This window comes from Ambystoma mexicanum, chromosome 6q (genome assembly GCF_040938575.1).
Source record: "Ambystoma mexicanum isolate Mex_15411 chromosome 6q, UKY_AmexF1_1, whole genome shotgun sequence".
In the NCBI taxonomy this organism is placed as follows: domain Eukaryota; kingdom Metazoa; phylum Chordata; class Amphibia; order Caudata; family Ambystomatidae; genus Ambystoma; species Ambystoma mexicanum.
The window spans coordinates 1,653,993,743-1,654,008,133 of NC_090937.1; the positions used below are offsets into that span (position 1 = coordinate 1,653,993,743).

Consider the following 14,391-nt stretch of genomic DNA (forward strand, 5'->3'; position numbering starts at 1 on the left):
GATAGCTTTAAGGAAACTTGCCCTAGCCTTGGTGCTAATCACCACATATGCCGTATTAGGGGCCCGAAGTGACACAGTGCAAGTCGATGAAAGCAGCCATAGCTGGAAATAAACAACATTTAAAAAAAAATACATTTAAAAAAAAAACGAAATCACACTGACTAACTTGGTGGAAGAGCTAGATTGGGGTAGTGGTTCAGGTCTACACATTTTTTTTAAATGTCCATTTCACAAGTAATCTCATGGACCCCTTCTAGCTTCTTGAATATGAATCGTAACAAATGTTCATGCCAGTTGGAGAGTCTAGAAAGTGGAATCATATTCTTCCAGAAGATTCAATCCCCATAAAATGATGGAGTTTGGCTATCGAGCCCCAGAATATTGGTTGGATTAAATAATTTCAACTGTCAGACATTCAGGGAGTGTGTTGGACCGCCAAGTCAATGCCATATGAAACCCAAAAAGCCGCAGCAGTAAATTGTGGATCTCAATGTGCTGGAGGTCTCCCAACAGAAAATAAGCTTTGCTGGTCGGAGAAAAGGCTTGCATCCATATAGTTCTGCTCAAAGTCCCATTACACAGCATCCGTTGGTAGAAAGGAGGTCTGTGTTTTTTTTAAAAAAAAAGACCGGTCCAAGTTCCAAATTAACACTTTGCCATGATGTGCCCATGTTTTCTACTTCCCTACGACTGCACTTGTACAACAGTGTTTTCCTCGATCTTTTTCGGAGGACTCAAGTTGGCCCTGGGAAATCTTAGCCTCTCGCTGCACACTTACACCATGCCTATGTGGATGGATGTGTGCGAGATAGCACCACACACCGTGGGTAAGCAGCGCTCATATGCCTGAGGGTTTGTAGCGTTATATAAATGCAAAAGTGTATAAATAGCAGGGCGACTGGCGCAAGGGAAATTACAGTGGCAACGCTAGCTTACACGATACAACACAGGCAGGTACTCTAAAATGTCTATTTAGGGGAAAGTGCTGGCATACACCGGGCAGAGGGAGAATATAAATCAGTTTTACAGTGCCAAACCTTCCATACATTGTTGGATACTGGCAGCATGCAAATTTGTCATAGGGCAATGCAGTTATACATCTTTGAGACAGGTCTCATGGCTTTTCTCTGAACAGAGTAACAAAAGGGACTGCTCAAAGAGTAGCAGGACTTGTGAGCTGTGAATTATTGAAACATAAGGGTGGCGTCCTACCACACCAACATTTTATATACCTCTGCATTCATTTCTAATGCAAAGATTGTACCATTTGACAAGCCAAGTATCAAAGCAGCTGTATATTCATGCCTAAAAAGTGAGAGCAAGAAAACACATATACAGTGACTGTTAACATATTTATTTAGTTAGTGTTCAGTCAGCTTGGGTGTAGTTTCCCTTAGTATTTTTTAGTTTTTGAAAAACATCTGCCTAATGATTGGCAGACCTTACTATAGAGACAAGGGAACAGAAAAAGCAAACATAACGGTTGGTTCAAATTCCCTATAAATGAACACAGGTGTGCCCATACACAAACATGGATGCAAGGCACTTATTCAGCAGTAAATCCTGCCAGGGTTACCCTCTGTAAATGTCACATTAAAATCATGTTCTTTTTAGAGTAACCCTCATGAAATCACAAGAAACATTTAGAAGCTAAATTGGTAAACAATGAACTGGAGTTAGTCTTCACAAGTGCGTCCTGGTGGTTTTTTCCGAGGTCTACTAGAAATTGGGAAGTAACCAAGTCTTTGGTCATAGTGCTCTTGTGTACCGTGGGGAACCTGGTATTTATAGAATATTGCCATGTGTTCCCCAACAAACAGATTGTATTGCTTTTTACCCAATTTCTTTCAAGCACATACTGTAAAATACACTTTTTCAAAGGGATACGAATTATCTGGGCAAGATGGGAAAAATATCAAAGCCCTCGGAAAAAAATAAATAAAAATAAAATCACCAGACACCTCATGGACTGTGCTAAACTCTCCTCCTGGAAAGGTGTGGCACAATGCTCCTGGGGCACCCGTGAAATAAAGACAGTGGAAACGGAAGCTCTGAAAGGTCAGTTCCGTAGGGAAATCTAATGCATAAGAAAACATGCACAGCAAGGCATCATTTTAGAAACACAGGAAGCTGCAGCCTGTGCCCAGAATTTAGGAAACCAACACGAAAACACATGTGAAATGTTTGGCAGTCACTCAATTCAAACCTAACTGACAAGGCCGAACATGAAGATCAAGTACCAGAAAAAAACCTGCAACATTTGTTAAAATGGGGAACTGCTTAACCCGAGGAGAAAGAGAACAGCAGTTGCAAGAAAGAAAAACTCATTTGCATTTTATGCTGCTGTGTTTGGTGGAAAACGTAAACTCGAGGGGGGAACAGGAAAATGCACGTTTTAAAAGCTGGAAGTGCGCATGGGACTACATTAAAAGGGAATCAAAACCAAACTCGGACATCCGAGTTCTGCCCACGCCACCTCCCCCAAAATGAGGATGTGAAAACAGATCCCATGCTTTATCATGGTGATGAACTGGTGGAGGATAGGGCCATAAAGGTAACTGGACCAGACTGTAAATCCTAAAACTGCTCTTATGGGTTGCATCTGTGTAGGGAGGGCTTCATATAAGGTTTGATGGATCAGGGAATCAGCCAATCTGTTTCCCTGATCTGATCTCCCAAGCCCTCACAAAGGCAGAACAAGAAATAGCTGGAAAAAACGAAGGTAAATCTGAAAAACGTACAGACCCAGGAACTGATAAAGCCATGAAAAACCAAAATTCAAAGACCTTATCACTGCCACGCCTCTGGGTCCTGAAGATTAGCCCTGAACAACAGCTAAAGAACTGAAGACTCGAGATGCTCAGTTAGCGACAGCCACAACTGCAGATGCCATTTAATTTTTTGTATTGGAAAAAGGCATTTTTTTAAATCAGTGGGATTCACTATTCCACCCATAAATGTGTGTGCAGTCATTTTCAGTATGCCAATTAGGCACATTTGCATTTTGTTACAAAGAGATAGCACACGTGTCATAAGTCATAGCATCCGCAGGGACGAGCCTGTCACTTTGAGATGGAAAATAATTGTCAAGACCGGTGGGGGGGTCTGTACTTCCGCTCTCTATATGGTAGAGGAGAGGCACAGAGGACCCCAGCCAAGATTCTCTATTACAGTAGCGATGGACGAGCAATCAAGGCCTAGCTTCTCAGGAGGTGATGCAGGCTGGTTCTTAAGTACAGTGTATCCCCAAGCCCCCACAAAGGAATGTCCACACACTGTATTACTGAAAACACAGTCTTTATATAATTAATATTCAAGGGTTATGTACACTTATCACAACAACGCACTTTGTGCTCAGGAAAACCAATAATGGTAAATATCTACAATTCTAAAGTGGTACCACTAATATTAGACCTCATAACAGTGCATTCATAATACTGTAGAAATGGCACGCAGATCAATAAGAAGGAAACCAGCAATAGAGAGGAGAGATACCAGAGGGTTGAAACAATAGGCAGAAGACTGGCCCTTGCTACTGGACACAGTTCTGTGTGGAGATCCCCCCACCTGGGCAACCTGTAAAATAAAGAGATATAACACAAGCCCAGTCCATATATTGTTCAATAGTCTTATTCTCTCCTACAATGTTTTTACCCCCCCAATGTACCTGGTGGAGTCGAGTTCTTCGAAGAGGCGTCGACCGATCCTTCTAGAGTGACCCCCTTTAAAGCAGGAGTCACGGATCGTCGAGAGGCGTCGAGAAGCGTCGAGGAACTCGGTGTTCGGTGTCGGGGAATCGACGGCCCTTCTTGAATGCCTTCCCTTTCAAGCGGGAGACACGGGGCGTCGAACGTCCGACAACAAACAGGGTAGAACGGCGTCGATGAGGCGGCAGGCTTCGATCCGAGCGGTGCTCGTCGGCGTCGAGACGTCGGCATCCTGCGAGGAAGAGGCGTGCGGGGCACCTCGGCGACACTAGTTCTGGACCGCAAAGATTGTGAATGACGGTGGCCCAGCAAGGGCGTCGAGTCGCTCGAGTCTTTGGGGTCGTGAGGTGGCGGGAAACCCACCGGCGGATTCTCCTCGGCGCGTTGGTCGTCCTCGACTTTCTCCGGCAGGATAAAGCGGTCGACGGTGCGGACGAGGGAGTCCTTCGATTCAAATGTTCTTAGGCAAGGAGCGGACGGCTCCGGTCGTCGGCGGCACGGCGTCAAGTGGTTCCCACGGCTGGGCAACACAACTTCGACGGGCCTCCAGCGGTTACACAGACCTGCGAACCCTGGTCGACGGCAATGGACTTCGACAGCGTCGAGGTCCGGGTGCTTTACTTCGGTCTCCTCGGCAGTCCCCTTCTCCGGTCAGCAACCTTTCGATGGTCTGGCGTCCAGGGAGCTTCGGTGAAGATTCAGCGGTGCTCGATGGTCCCTCGGAGCACGGGAAGAGGGCGCCTTTCCAGGTCCTCTCTCGGGTCAGTCCTCGACGAACACGGCAGCCTTCGGATCGGTCGAAGCAAATGCAGCAGCAAGTCTTCTTCTTCCAGCTGGGCGTCGAGGGTCAGCAGTTCCAGTTACTCTTGAGTGGAGACTCAGCTTCTGAACGCTTCTGAACTCTGAACAATTTCCAGTGGTGAGAGGTCCCCAGATATACTATTCTGTCTCTCATCCACACTGCTGGCACACACACAGCAGCCAATCACACAGAAGGGCATTCATGCAGTCAGTCAGCCAATCAGGCACACAGTGCATTCAGGCCACACTCCTCCCTTTCAGACACTCACAACAAGGAATGTGGATTGGGACAAGTACCCAGCCATTCAACACTACACACTGCATTCAGGCCAGTTTCGGGCAGGGTTGTCTCAGTCTTTGTCTCACATGCCAGAAACCAGACAACCACAACAAGGAGTGTATATTGGTCACCCACTCCCTTCACCCAGGTCCCACCCACAGGAGGTACCCACAACATACAGTGAATGGGAAGGCTCCAGTCAGTCTAGCTGGGCCTTCACAACAACACCATATATGGAACTTCCACCCAACAGCCAGTCAGGGGGAAGGGACAGAGTCAGGGCTTCCCAGGACTTTGGGAAAACAAGGTAAGAGGCAATAGAAAGCAAGAGGCCACAGGGGCCATCTTGTTTTCCATCAGGAATCAACTGATTCCAATGGCAGGGCCTGGGTATCCCAAAATGGAGGACACCCAGAGCACCTGTCAATTTCAGCATGGAGCTGCCACCAGCCCATACCCTGCTCTGTGGGCTACCCACAGGTGCCCAAAAACATACACTAGGGGCACAGGGTTGTACCCCTACCCATGGGTGCCATAAGGGTATCCCATGGGTCTGTTCACCAAACCAAAGGAGAGCTGCACTGCCAGGAGTCCCACATGGACTCCTGGGCAGAAAACACGACAGAACACACGATAAAAAACAGTAAAGGACAAGGATTCAGAGGCCCTGTCCCTCTGATGCATTTCCAGCATCACAGTCGCCCCCCCCAGATTGAGGTGGAGGGTGCCTAATCTCCCACGGGATAGACACCCTCATCCAGACGGTCAACATACCTTCTGGAAAGGGCATCTGCATTATCGTGACTCTTCCCTGGTCTGTGCTCTATGGTGAAGTCTAGCCCTTGCAGGCTAATGGACCACCTGAGCAATTTCGGATTCTCACCCTTCATCTGCATAGGCCACTTCAGGGGCTTATGATCTGTTTGGACCTTGAAGGTGGACCCCGTAAGGTAGGGCCTAAAACGCCTAAGGCTCCAAACTATGCTAAAACACTCCTTTTCAACAGTAGCCCACTTAAGTTCTCTACCCTTGAGTTGTCTACTGATGAATATGATAGGATGTTCTTTCCCTTTGTCATCTAACTGGGACAAGACAGCTCCAATTCCGGTGTCGCAGGCATCCGTCTGGACGATAAAGGGTCGGCTGTAGTCAGGCGCACACAACACAGGTGCCCTACACAGACTTTCTTTCAAGCCCTCAAAGGCCCTCTGACAGTCTTCGGTCCAATTAACCTTCCTAGGCTGTTTGGGCGAAGTTAGAGCTGTCAGGGGTGCAGCTATGGTTCCATAGTCTGCCATGAAATTGCGATAGTACCCAGTGAGGCCCAAAAAGGCTCTCACCTGGGTTTGAGTAGTGGGAGTCTCCCAGGTCTGTACGTCCTGTACCTTACTGGAGAGAGGTTGGATTTGACCCCCTCCTACCTCATGACCAAGATAGGTAACTTTCCCCTGAGCTATCTGGCACTTGGTGGCCTTGATAGTGAGGTTAGCCCTTTTCAAGGCCTGCAACACCTTATCCAGATGTGTCAAATGCTCTTCCCAGGTGGAACTGTAGACGGCAATGTCGTCTAAGTAAGCCACACAAAAGGCTTCCAGCCCACTGAGCGCATGGTTGACCAATCTCTGGAAGGTGGCAGGGGCATTCTTCAACCCAAAAGGCATGACCCTAAACTGGTAGAGTCCCTCAGGTGTTGAGAAAGCCGTCTTTTCCTTGGCATGGTCCGTCAGAGCTATTTGCCAATAGCCTGAGGTAAGGTCAAAGGTGCTCACAAATTTGGCAGCACCTATGGTGTCCACGAGCTCATCAGCCCTGGGCAATGGGTGCGCGTCAGTTTTGGTGACGGCATTGACTCCTCGGTAGTCCACACAGAACCTCCAATCCTTGGTACCCGCCTGGGAACTTGCCTTGGGGACAAGGACCACTGGACTGGACCAGGGACTGGTTGAGGGTTCAATAACACCCAGATCCAACATCTTGGCGACCTCAGCCTGGATGTGGTTCTTGACGGTATCTGACATACGGTAGCACCTGCTTTTGACAGGCACACTGTCACCAGTGTCGATTTCGTGCTTACACCACGGTGTAAGGCCCGGTGTCAGTGAAAACAGAGAGGCATACTGCTGGAGCAAAGCCCTGCAGGCCCTCTGCTGCTCTGTTGTCAAATCTGGAGAGAGACGCACTCCCTCCACTGAGCCATCCTGAGGGTTGCTATGCAGCAAATCAGGAAGGGGCTCACTCTCATCCTCTTCTTGCCCTGAAGCTAGCAAGAGACATGAGACCTCTGCTCGCCTGTGGAAAGGCTTGAGCCTGTTGACATGGAATACCTGAGGGGCTACCCCAGAGGCACCCATGTCAACCAGATAATTGACTTCGCCCATCTTGGAGATTATCCGGAAGGGTCCAGTCCATTTATCGGCCAAAGCTCTAGGCTTTGTAGGCTCCATCACAAGGATTTCCTGCCCCGGAGTCCAATCCACTTGCGAAGCTTTAAGGTCATGCCAGTACTTATTCAATTCCTGGCTGGCCTTGAGATTTGCTGTTGCCTGACCCATCATTTGTGTCATCCTCCGCCTGAGGCCTAACACATAGTCCCCCACTTGCTTGGTGGGACCGGGAGGGGTGGCTTCCAAGCCTTCTCTGATCAAGGCGAGGGGCCCCCTCACGGGATGTCCAAAGAGTAACTCAAAGGGGCTGAAACCAACACCCTCTTGAGGTACCTCTCTGTAAGCAAACAGCAGGCATGGCAGGAGGAGATCCCATTTCCTCCTTAGGGGCTCTTCCAAAGCACCTAGCATGCCCTTGAGAGTTTTGTTAAATCTCTCAACCAGACCATTGGTCTGGGGGTGGTAAGAGGTGGAGAACTTGTAGGTTACCCCGCACTCTTTCCACATGGTCTTCATGTAACTAGACATGAAGTTGGATCCTCTGTCAGAGACAACCTCCTTGGGGAATCCAACACGGGTAAAAATGCCCAGGAGAGCCCTGGCAACCACCTTGGCAGTAATAGTCCGAAGGGGTATAGCCTCAGGGTACCTGGTGGCATGATCAACCAAGACCAGGATGAACCGAGGTCCACCGGAAGTGGGAGGGTCCAGGGGACCGACAATGTCGATGCCCACCCTCTCGAACGGTGTGCCAACCACTGGCAATGGCTGCAGTGGGGCAATGACCCTGCCTCCAGTCTTGCCAGACAACTGACAAGTTGGGCAGGTCCTGCAGTGGGACTCCACTTCTACTCCCATCCGGGGCCAGTAGAAGTGGGCAGAGAGTCGCTGCTTAGTCTTCTTGGTACCAAGATGACCAGCCAAGGGCACCTCATGTGCCAACTGCAGCAGGAAGGGCCTGTAAACCTGGGGTACCACCAACCTCTTGAGGGCACCAGGTTCAGGCTTAGTGGGCTCACTAACAAGGAGCTCACCCTCCCAATAAATCTTGAAGGTCCTAGGCACTTCACCTTGTGCCTGGGACAGGGCCTGTTTCCTCAGACCCTCGAGAGAGTGGCACTCTCTCTGTCCCTTACAGAAGTCTGCCCGGGAGGGTCCCCCTTCAGCTAACAAGCATTGAAGGTCGGGATGATCCTCCAGGTTGAGAACCTCTCCCACAGGAGAGTCTTCTGCCTCTTCTCCCAACGGAGTTGAGTTTGGGTTTTCCACTGGACCCAGCCCGTCCGGAGCATGGATCCCAATGGGTGCAGCAGGAAGAGAAGGTGCTCCCTCCACAGAGGTGGCCTTCTTGGTCTTCCGCCTTCTTCTTGCCTTAGGCCTCGCCTTTGGCTCGGGTACCTGACTCACAGCCAGACCCGGTGTCACCTGTGACCTAGTGACCGCAGCCGCAGTCATGGGAAGACCATCCGAGATCAACCCCAACTCTACTAGATCATTTCCTAACAGAATGTTAGCAGGGACATTGTCCTGAACCAGGACAGGAAGCTTTGCTGTCTTGTCTCCAATCATGAGTGTGACTAAGGCTTCAGGTGATAATTTGGGAGGCCCACCAGCTAACCTGGTGGTTCGCAGAGGAGCACCTACATAGTCCTCTGGCTTGGGCAGGGTCCTGTCCACCACTGTCATGCTTGCCCCAGTGTCTCTCAAGCCAGTAGAAGGCTGGCCATTCAAGAGGACACTTCTCAAAAACCTACGGGTGTTCTGCGGGATAGTCGCCAGTACTTCTGCATACTGGTGTCAGGCCCCAAGGGACACTAAGGAAATCTCTACGGGAGCACCAAAGGTGATTCCTGTAGAGGAGGGGAGGACAGTGGCCTCCACCTCAGGCATGGGGTAAGGGTAGCTCAGGCTGACAGCCTGTACTCCAAGTGCCTTACCTTTACACTTGGAGTCACCCCTTCTGTGGTCCAGAGCCCCACAATCCCAACAAGTGCTAGGAGTGCGAGGTACGGTACTGGAACCACTGGGAGCCTGCTTTGCAGCAGGTGGACCACTACTCTTATTCCCACCCACAGATAACTTATCCCCACTAGGTTTTTGGGTCTTAGGAGAGGAAGGTTTTGGTTTACCCGACTGTGATGGCTTTTGGGACTCCTCAGCTTTCTGAGAGGTCCCCTTTTCTTTGTCCTTGTCCTTCCCACTGGAGTCCTTAGGGGACACCCGGTGGGAGACCCACTTGTCAGCCATCCTAGCCAGCTTAAAGGGGTCCAAAATGTTCTGGTCAGCCACATACTGACGCAGCTCGGGTGAACAGGCTTCAGAAAAATGTTCAAAAAACAACAGGTGGGATAATTCAGCAAAAGTTTTCACCTTGTAACCATCAATCCACCCCATCATGTTCATGTGTGCAGCACTCACCTAGTCAACCCAAGACATATTCTCTCTTTTCTTAAAATCCCTGAACCTTTTAAGATATTGGGTAGGTGTCTTGCCAAACTTGGCAATTAAAGCAGACTTCATACACTCATACTGACCCCTTTCTTCCACACTCAGCTTCAGAATACAGTCATATCCAGTTTGAGTCACTCTGCTTAACAAACACTTAGCCCAATCTCTTTTATCCACATCATGAATTGCACAAGCCATTTCAAACGCTTCAATCCATTGGAGGATATCTGAACCCTCCAAAAACACACCAACCAAGTCTTTCATAAACTTGGTGGCTGGGGACCTGACACTCTCACTGGTTTTAGCTGAAGTCTCCACTCTAGCTTTCTCTAGCTGGATTCTCTGACATTCAGTGTCCTTGTCTTTGAGCGCAAGATCCCTATTCTTGAGTTCCACTTGCTGTGCCAGCTCCTCTTTCTTAAGCTCAGCTTCTATTTCCAACTTGCGATATTCAAAGGCCAATTTCATCCTTAATAACTCAAGTTCCATGGAATTGCTGGGGTTTGGAACAGAGGCAGCAGGAAGGGTGGCATTCCCAGAAACAGATTCAGCGACAACCCCAGGGGCAGAGTCCTCACTGGTTGCATCTCCCCCTTCATCAAGGGTTTCACCATCAGTCTGGTAATCCACCAGGGCAGCTATCAGCTCAGCCCTAGACTTATCCACAAAGTCTAACTCCCTGGCTTCACAAGCACTCTGGAGAGCCTCTAAGCTCATCCGAGTCAATTTACCATTCGCAATGGACTCCATTGCCTGTAATGCAGCTATTTGGTACACACCCAAACCTTAATCTAATAAAGTGCAGATATTTTGTAAGTGGCACGGTTATACACTGAGTCTTAAAACCATAAGCATCCCACCGCTGCCACCAGCTTGTAAAGACCGGTGGGGGGGTCTGTACTTCCGCTCTCTATATGGTAGAGGAGAGGCACAGAGGACCCCAGCCAAGATTCTCTAATATGGTAACGATGGACGAGCAATCAAGGCCTAGCTTCTCAGGAGGTGATGCAGGCTGGTTCTTAAGTACAGTGTATCCCCAAGCCCCCACAAAGGAATGTCCACACACTGTATTACTGAAAACACAGTCTTTATATAATTAATATTCAAGGGTTATGTACACTTATCACAATAATGCACTTTGTGCTCAGGAAAATCAATAATGGTAAATATCTACAATTCTAAAGTGGTACCACTAATATTAGACCTCATAACAGTGCATTCACAATACTGTAGAAATGGCACGCAGATCAATAAGAAGGAAACCAGCAATAGAGAGAGGAGAGATACTAGAGGGTTGAAACAATAGGCAGAAGACTGGCCCTCGCTACTGGACACAGTTCTGTGTGGAGATCCCCCCACCTGGGCAACCTGTAAAATAAAGAGATATAACACAAGCCCAGTCCATATATTGTTCAATAGTCTTATTCTCTCCTACAATGTTTTTACCCCCCCAATGTACCTGGTGGAGTCGAGTTCTTCGAAGAGGCGTCGACAGATCCTTCTAGAGTGACCCCCTTTAAAGCAGGAGTCACGGATCGTCGAGAGGTGTCGAGAAGCGTCGAGGAACTCGGTGTTCGGTGTCGGGGAATCGACGGCCCTTCTTGAATGCCTTCCCTTTCAAGCGGGAGACACGGGGCGTCGAACGTCCGACAACAAACAGGGTAGAACGGCGTCGATGAGGCGGCAGGCTTCGATCCGAGCGGTGCTCGTCGGCGTCGAGACGTCGGCGTCCTGCGAGGAAGAGGCGTGCGGGGCACCTCGGCGACACTAGTTCTGGACCGCAAAGATTGTGAATGACGGTGGCCCAGCAAGGGCGTCGAGTCGCTCGAGTCTTTGGGGTCGTGAGGTGGCGGGAAACCCACCGGCGGATTCTCCTCGGCGCGTTGGTCGTCCTCGACTTTCTCCGGCAGGATAAAGCGGTCGACGGTGCGGACGAGGGAGTCCTTCGATTCGAATGTTCTTAGGCAAGGAGCGGACGGCTCCGGTCGTCGGCGGCACGGCGTGAAGTGGTTCCCACGGCTGGGCAACACAACTTCGACAGGCCTCCAGCGGTTACACAGACCTGCGAACCCTGGTCGACGGCAATGGACTTCGACAGCGTCGAGGTCCGGGTGCTTTACTTCGGTCTCCTCGGCAGTCCCCTTCTCCGGTCGGCAACCTTTCGATGGTCTGGCGTCCAGGGAGCTTCGGTGAAGATTCAGCGGTGCTAGATGGTCTATCGGAGCACGGGAAGAGGGCGCCTTACCAGGTCCTCTCTCGGGTCAGTCCTCGACGAACACGGCAGCCTTCGGATCGGTCGAAGCAAATGCAGCAGCAAGTCTTCTTCTTCCAGCTGGGCGTCGAGGGTCAGCAGTTCCAGTTACTCTTGAGTGGAGACTCAGCTTCTGAACGCTTCTGAACTCTGAACAATTTCCAGTGGTGAGAGGTCCCCAGATATACTATTCTGTCTCTCATCCACACTGCTGGCACACACACAGCAGCCAATCACACAGAAGGGCATTCATGCAGTCAGTCAGCCAATCAGGCACACAGTGCATTCAGGCCACACTCCTCCCTTTCAGACACTCACAACAAGGAATGTGGATTGGGACAAGTACCCAGCCATTCAGCACTACACACTGCATTCAGGCCAGTTTCGGGCAGGGTTGTCTCAGTCTTTGTCTCACATGCCAGACAACCACAACAAGGAGTGTATATTGGTCACCCACTCCCTTCACCCAGGTCCCACCCACAGGAGGTACCCACAACATACAGTGAATGGGAAGGCTCCAGTCAGTCTAGCTGGGCCTTCACAACAACACCATATATGGAACTTCCACCCAACAGCCAGTCAGGGGGAAGGGACAGAGTCAGGGCTTCCCAGGACTTTGGGAAAACAAGGTAAGAGGCAATAGAAAGCAAGAGGCCACAGGGGCCATCTTGTTTTCCATCAGGAATCAACTGATTCCAATGGCAGGGCCTGGGTATCCCAAAATGGAGGACACCCAGAGCACCTGTCAATTTCAGCATGGAGCTGCCACCAGCCCATACCCTGCTCTGTGGGCTACCCACAGGTGCCCAAAAACATACACTAGGGGCACAGGGTTGTACCCCTACCCATGGGTGCCATAAGGGTATCCCATGGGTCTGTTCACCAAACCAAAAGAGAGCTGCACTGCCAGGAGTGGGCAGAAAACACGACAGAACACACGATAAAAAACAGTAAAGGACAAGGATTCAGAGGCCCTGTCCCTATGATGCATTTCCAGCATCACAATAATTTGTACAGAACACATACCTCTCAACCATTTGTCTCGCAAAGGCGGGTGAAATCACCGGATTTTGTTTTTGGCGGGTGAGACGCCCATTGGAAAGAATGGGCGTGCAGGAGGCTTGGCGGGTGAGTCAGCCCTTTGCAAGGCGGGTGACACCCGCCAAAAGCGGGTGTGTTGAGAGCTATGAGAACAGTATCAATAAGTTATAAGAGCAAACCTGTAAGTAAATAACCACTGATCCCATCATGATAAAAACTGCATGAATGAATTTGTGCCAGAGAGGAATCTAGTGCACGTACAGTCAATTTAGACCATCAGCCCAGTTCTCAGAGATATGGTGCTAAAGAGACTGAAAACAAGTCCAATGTAAGAACAGCAAACACCCCAGTATATGCACACTTTAGAGATAAATCACCACACAACTGCCCCAATGTGGAGATTGGTCTCCCCCTCTTGGGTGCGCTAAAAGTACAGCGCAAATTACATTGGATTTACCATCATGATGCTGTTGAGCCATCGGGTATGAACAAAGATATCTATTTAGGACCATATCTCTGAGAACTGGGTTGATGGTCTAAATTGGATGGACTTACCTTAGGACTAATATTTTCACCTCTAGATTGTAAACTCAAAAAGGAGTAAGAACTATATTACCTTACTGTGTATAATAACAGACATATTGGCAGCAATCGGATATCTAAAACATTCCATGCAAGATAACACTTGAATGTCTTATCTACATAGACACACCGCTGATCAAATAGATCGGGATGTACAATTGTGATTAGTCTGTGAACTTTAGCAGGACTATATACGTGGATTTATATGGTTACTAGAATCTATGCTCTTTAGTAGAATAAAGGATGTTGATATACCGTCAGTTGCCCCTTATCCCTTAGTGACATCAATATTAGAATTACACATAACCCCAGGTTGATGCTTTAATTGTGATTGGACGATTGACTCACATGACTATTTACATCATGGAGTTCTATGTTGACCAGAGTGTATGCCCTTTCAGGGATGAGGGGCAACTGACCGTCGTAGCTAGAAATTCCATACTACTAGTGTCATCAGTATAGAAAGACACAAATGACCCCGAGTTGAAGTTGATGTACAGCCTGTTTCGGGTTACTTGTTTTTAGTATCTCTGGAAATGCTTATTTAGTTAGTCCGTTATAATTTCCATAATACAAGAGCAATACGGTACAGTGATTCGATTTTGGACATTCACTAGAAATTGGAGCCCATAATTTAATTTCATACCAGCACGCGAGACATGCGTCTTATGGAGGTAGAGAAACAGCCATCTTAAAAGTTAAATGGACTTTGGAAACCCTCCCTCCCATTCTGTGCATCCAATCGGCACACCTAAGGGAGGTCTTTAATATGCATTGACCTACTTTGAATGCCATCATGCACTACTGGCGATTTATTACTCATTCATATCGAGGAGCAAGTTCCACGTTCCATTAGAAACAGACGCATTTTTGTTTACAAAAACAGTTGCTGCCGTC

The 14,391-nt window shown here is 49.0% G+C and overlaps 1 protein-coding gene across 2 annotated transcripts in view; it reads right to left on the bottom strand.

Moving 5' to 3' along the window:
- The window catches only part of LOC138516989 (programmed cell death protein 4-like), a 141,515-nt gene that overhangs the window by 87,677 nt on the left and 39,447 nt on the right, over positions 1-14,391 (bottom strand). The gene's annotated exons all lie outside the window — the stretch shown is intronic.